This window comes from Daktulosphaira vitifoliae, unplaced genomic scaffold (assembly GCF_025091365.1).
Source record: "Daktulosphaira vitifoliae isolate Bord-2020 unplaced genomic scaffold, ASM2509136v1 Scaffold_1, whole genome shotgun sequence".
In the NCBI taxonomy this organism is placed as follows: Eukaryota; Metazoa; Arthropoda; class Insecta; order Hemiptera; family Phylloxeridae; genus Daktulosphaira; species Daktulosphaira vitifoliae.
In genome coordinates this window covers 26,428,206-26,434,124 of record NW_026099572.1, presented here as the reverse complement: position 1 = coordinate 26,434,124, position 5,919 = coordinate 26,428,206, and the positions used below count along the sequence as shown (strand labels likewise).

At 32.0% G+C, this 5,919-nt stretch overlaps 3 protein-coding genes across 4 annotated transcripts in view; 1 reads left to right on the top strand and 2 right to left on the bottom strand.

Annotated features, from left to right (window-relative positions):
• The window catches only part of LOC126910556 (glutathione S-transferase-like), a 15,449-nt gene extending 10,448 nt beyond the window's left edge, over positions 1-5,001 (bottom strand). The window contains exon 1 of the mRNA XM_050693211.1: positions 4,887-5,001. The gene's annotated coding sequence lies outside the window, so the exon portion shown is untranslated. The remainder of the gene's footprint in view (positions 1-4,886) is intronic.
• Positions 1-5,919, top strand: part of LOC126910542 (tubulin-specific chaperone E) — a 53,618-nt gene that overhangs the window by 29,533 nt on the left and 18,166 nt on the right. The window lies entirely within an intron of this gene.
• LOC126910537 (WD repeat-containing protein 47) overlaps positions 1-5,919 on the bottom strand; it is a 79,033-nt gene that overhangs the window by 59,153 nt on the left and 13,961 nt on the right. The gene's annotated exons all lie outside the window — the stretch shown is intronic.

Here is a 5,919-nt window from a genome sequence, read left to right as displayed (position 1 = left end):
CAGTGCTCGAATTGGCCAAAAATAAGTAGGGGAGCTCAACTTAACAATTTGAAAACTGCGTCCCTAGCATTTTGAAGATCTTTTTTTTTTTTTTTACTCATTACTTTATTTAGTATTTATTAATAAATTATATTTCATTATCATACTAATATTTAAAAAAAAGAAAAAAGAGGTGGTATTTTCCACCGTTCTCATAAAAAAAGTAGTTGGGGTGCGCAAAAAAATTTAAAAAAAAGTAGAGGAGCTACGTCCCCCTGCGCACCCCCCCCCCAATTCGAGCACTGAGTATACCTACTTAAACGACGTGAATTATAGAAGTAAGCGTTTTCATTTAGTAATCTAAATTTGCGAAAAGTTTTTAATTAATAATATTAAATGTATACTATTTATGTTCAATTAGTTAATTATAATATGTTAATTTATGAGTAACAGTGATAACAGTGAAAAGTTTACTCTTTGTTTGATTAATTTATTTTACCGTTTAGCTGTACTCTTTATATTAATAGTTTGTAAATCGTGTTTATTGGATCCTAGTTCGTATTTGTGGGTCGTTTTGTTTATCTAAGCTGCTGTTCTGAAGTTTTCTCGTTGTCCAAAATAATAGAATGCCACATCATTACATGGTAATATGATCATGTCTTATCAATGTTAAGTGTCTTGCTTCTATTCGATCAGCTGATTAAAACGTTTTATTGTAACTGAATCCTTAAATCTGTTCAGCTGTTTTTCTCAGAGACTTTAACGCTGGTTCTTGTGGCTGATTTCTGTACAACACAGATGTATTTTATGTTGCATTCATTGCTCATAAGGAGCAAGTTGCTATCTTAGCTTTATGAGGCTTTTATGAGCCTTCTATTTTACTCCAAGCACATTCTATATTCACATTCTTTCGAAAATCTCTGTAATGTACGACCGCCGTAACAGCGCAACACGTAAGTTTAATTTTAATCTTAATCTTATCGGCGTCCAGTGGTCCTACATTATCGAGAACTGCAGCTATATCGGAACCGACGCGCCACGACCTACACCACTAACACCGCATATACAACGTGTGCGTAGAAATCCATAAACGCGTATACACCGTGCGCGCAGTGATTTCTAACGTCCTATTGCCGCCCTATCGAATTACTACCGAGACCATGAGCGCAAAGCCGAAATCTCGCTGCCCCGGCTGTGGGAAAGAGTTCATCTCTGTGAACGGACATTTAGCAAGAGCGTCCGGCCCCTGTGCAGCCATTAGAGCACAGAGACTCATCGATGCAACTCCCGGCCTTCAGTCACAACAGAACCCAATAGAACAAAATGACCGCGCCGCAAATACTGAGGCACACGCTAATGATCAAGTTAATGACAATCTACGCATACTAGCTTTAGAATCCAACGCGTACGCCGAAAAGTTCGCGAATCTTGCCGGCATGGCTCAGTTGCCCGAACTTACTAAAAGTTTCGATAAGCTCGTTTCGGAATTCTTAGTGTTTTTATTTGAGGCAAATAAACAGTTACCCGGTCCGCAACATCCCGCAGTCACCTACTACCAAAAACGCAAGCAACGGCAGGAAAATAATATGGATCGCCGGTACAAGGAATCGTCAAACCCGCAACGGGCGTCGAAACGACAGCGACTAAGAACACGAGACCGCTACTATTATGATCTCGCCCAATGGCAATATGCCAACCAACGGCGTAAGGTTGCGAATCATCTACTGAACACGTCAAAGAGAGTCGAGCTGAAAATCGAAATGAATGCCCTTGAGCAACATTTCAAGAACATTTTTGAGATACCCAATGACAAAATTCGCGAGTCGTACGATCTCAATGCCAATATATGCGAAGCTGACGCATTTCTTATATCATTCGATTCGATAGAAAAGTCAATTAAAAATATGGCAATCGATTCTTCACCCGGCCCTGACGGGGTCTTAGTTAGGACGATCAGGCAAGCTAAAGCAGCGAAAGCTANTTTTTTTTTTTTAATTTTTCAAATTTTATCTACTGTTAATTTAATTATTATCTTTATTTTATTTTATTTATATCTGTATTCATTTTTAACTGTAATGCTATGTACAACCGTATTGAATTGGTAAACTGTGTCTATAGGCAACTCACAAAGTGAGCAGTCCGCTGTATTTTTATTTATATTAATAAAGTTGTTTATATATGTTCCATTTTTAAAATTTCAAAAATAATTAAAATATTTACGTAAAAGAGCCAAGAGTATAAACATAATAAATCATAAAGAACAAAAAAAAACCAAGGTATTAATACCTTAAGTTAAGTTCGCAATTATTAAATTTTAATAGTAAAACATTAATATAATCCTTATTGAAAATACACATAATGTAATCTATAACTTAAATTTATGCCAAATTATAGGTATCCGGACATTTTTTCGCATGTACAAGCTTCCAAAAATTTTAGCAAATAACCGAATGACCTTCACAAGTAAAAATTATGAACCAAATTTGACAAATACCTGTCCTCCGTACCATCTTCAACATGTTGCTCGTATGATTCGAAGACTCGCCACAGTCCCTTTAAACACGATTATGTCCGCATTTTGCTCTAGTATATTTGTTATCGCTCGAGTCTTGCATTACTTTGAACGTACTCTTTGACATTCCCAATGTCGGCGAGAATCACAAAATCGCGAGTGATAGACATATCCATCGAGAAAAAGGAAGTTTCTGACAATTTCTGCAATCATTATTTACTAGAAATTTTAAGTTCTATGCGCGAAAAATATCGAAATGTCAATAAATAACAAAAACGGATCGTCTCAAACGGTCTTGTTAAATGCAGTGATCTAGTTGTCATGGTAACTCGAAAATAAAAAAATTGAGTTTATTTTGACATTTGTTATATACATAAAAAATGTCCGTGCGGAAAAATGGTCATGCAGAAATCAGGTTTGCGGAAATAAAAATACGGAAAAATGTACCCAATCCAAAATATAGGTACTTAAGTAAATGATACATTAAAAAAATTTGTGTAAGTTTGTAGTCCTTAATAGTAGTCTAAAAATGTTTAATTTACTAATAAATTTGAACTTTTAAGGCATTCTGACTGCCTAAATCCAAAGTTTAAATATGGGTAAACGTAGAAAAGTGCAATGTGAAAGTTGTGGAAGTATATTTGACAACGATTTTAAGACCAGACATGAATCGGCTTGTCACAATGGAAAACGTATTAGAGTTAAGGAACCAGGGGCTTCTAAGAATCCATTTGTAGCTGCACTTAAAGCTTCTAATAAGAATTTACAAGTGGCTTCATCAAGTTTATTAGAAAATGTTTGTATATAAAGTCACAATTAAAATATAGTTATTTCTTAACTCATCCTTTGAGCTTAGAAAAAAATTATATTAAATATTATAAATTGTCATGTTATTAAAATCTAAGCTTAGTTTTAAAACTAGTCCCAATATTACACTGAATCTAAAATATCATTAACCATTTAAAAAGCAAATATAGCTTATTTTGTAAACTAGCTAACTGATGAGTAATTTTGTTAGGTTAACTCAAAATTAAGTCCAACCTCCGATGTCCAGTCACCAATATCTGTTATTAAGGCTAGTGACAATGCACATGTTTCTGAAATTGAATTTATGGAAACCAATGCAATTCAAAAATAGAGCGAATCAAAAGTTATTAATGAACTTAATCATTGTGATTGCACTAATCAAAGTTCAGAAACAAATTTTGAATATTCAGATTTAACAGGAAACATCTTTGGTTGTGCTGGTCAGTTTAAAAACCCAGCACAGGGGGGTCGCGGCACAGTGGTGACGTGGCATAGTTGGATCAAGTATAATGATATCTGATAGTGATTAAAATCACTATCAAAATAAAACGCTTCGATGCAAATCTTTAGATAGTGTTTAATTTTAAAAAATTGGTGTATTATTTCAAAAGCTACATGATCTGCTAGTTCCTTATTAATATACTGATTAAGATAAAGTATGTCAAATGAAAAAAGGATTATAAAAAAATATTATTTTTCATAAAAAAATTGTGTTGATCCATACACTTTTCAATAAGTTATAGCATTTTAAAGTAAAAAATGTAAAATATAAAATCGAGAAATTTCACACAAAAATAGCATTTGGTAGCCATTTTCACAACGAAGACAAGTCCAATTTTTTTTTTTCATAATAAAGTACATTACATTACCTTTAATTTAAGATATATATAAAAGTGTCAGACTTTCCGGAACATTTTCAAAAGTTAAGTTGAAAAAGTTGTCATTTTAAATCCCCCCCCTGTGGGCAGGTTAAGTGTCAGATTTACAAAAAATATATACCAAATGATAGATAAAGATATCAAGCATTTATAAAAAAAAAAATTATATTGATATGTTCATTTTTGAAAAAGTTACGGTAGTTTTTAGTAAAAAAATTGAAAAAATTTTTTCAATTTTTGAGGGTAATGTCTTCGACTAGATACGATTTGTGATCTTTTGACGTATTGTTGAAAGAAATTGGTTCGGCGAGAGCTGAGAAAAAGTGATAACAGACACAAAAAAAAAAACACATCTTAGTAAAACCAATACCTTCTCAGCTTCGCATCGAAGCTAAAATTTAACTGATTATATAGATATGTGTAAACCAATAATTCAAAAACTTCATGAAGATGAAGTTGTAAATAGTTACAAGTTTGTAATTGAAGTTAAAGATGCTATAACACACATCCTTAAACTTTCCTCTTACATAATGGACAGATGTAATGTCTTAATGACACAGATAGAAACAGTTTCAGACAATTTTACCGAAAAAGATACTGTGAGTAGTAAAGTTCATCATGATCCAGGACTCAGAACTAAAATAACTTCAGATAATCAAAGATAATACCTAATCATGCAAGGCCCACATCAACCAAAATTAAATATTTACCCAAAGCGAGAAACACATCGTTTTAATCCATCTTGGTATATTGAACAACCACACTTGGAATATAGTACAGCTTATTGTTTTGTTTGCAGTTTATTTCCTGATGTAGCTGGAAGGAATATTTGAACGAAATCGGTGTAACTGGATGAAAAAAAATGAAAGGCATTATAAACAATGCAAAATTTATTTTATTTAAAATTAAAAACAATTCTTGCCTTTTTTTAGTCATATTTTTATTACTATTATTTAGAGCACGCAAATAACAAATTAATAAAAACAAATAAATTACCTATTGTAAGTATTAAATTATAAAAAAAGAAACAAATTAAAGATAAGATTTATCAAAAAATTTTTCATAGAGTATACTCTATCGAATTTTGAAATCAACTAGATTCTAATCAATGCAGATACTTGGTAGTTTGTTATCATTTGTTAGACCAGAGTTAAAAAAAAATTTACCTACAACCACGTTTGGAGTAATTGCTATTCCATTTATTATTACGTCTAGAACATGATCTCTTTCAAATAACGTTTTCTATGAATATAAAAATGAAAATGCAGCCATAATAATAACTATATTACTCAATAGTAATCACAAATTAATAATAATTTCAATGTATATAAGGCCTAGCACGTTTTTAATAATTCGTAAAAATAATTGAATTTTAAATTTGGGGGGCCGGCTCTGGGCCACATTAAATTTAAGGGGGGCCAGGCCCACCCTTGTCTACGTGCCTGATAGTCAGTCAGCCAAATGGACTTAGTTGCCCCTTTTTATCGTAATTTACGATAAAAATGCAAAAAAATATTGAGTTTTTCTGATATTTTTACTATAAATATTCAATTTGCTGACTACATACATATTAACCTTAACGATACAATTTTTTTAATTCTCATAAAATTACCTATTTTATGATGTCAATTTCAAAATTGTAAATTGAACTAAAAGTAATGGTAGTAAATTAATTTTTTTTAGCTTCGATGCGAAGCGGAGAAGGTATTAATTTTACTATGTGTTTTTTTTTTTTTTTTTTTT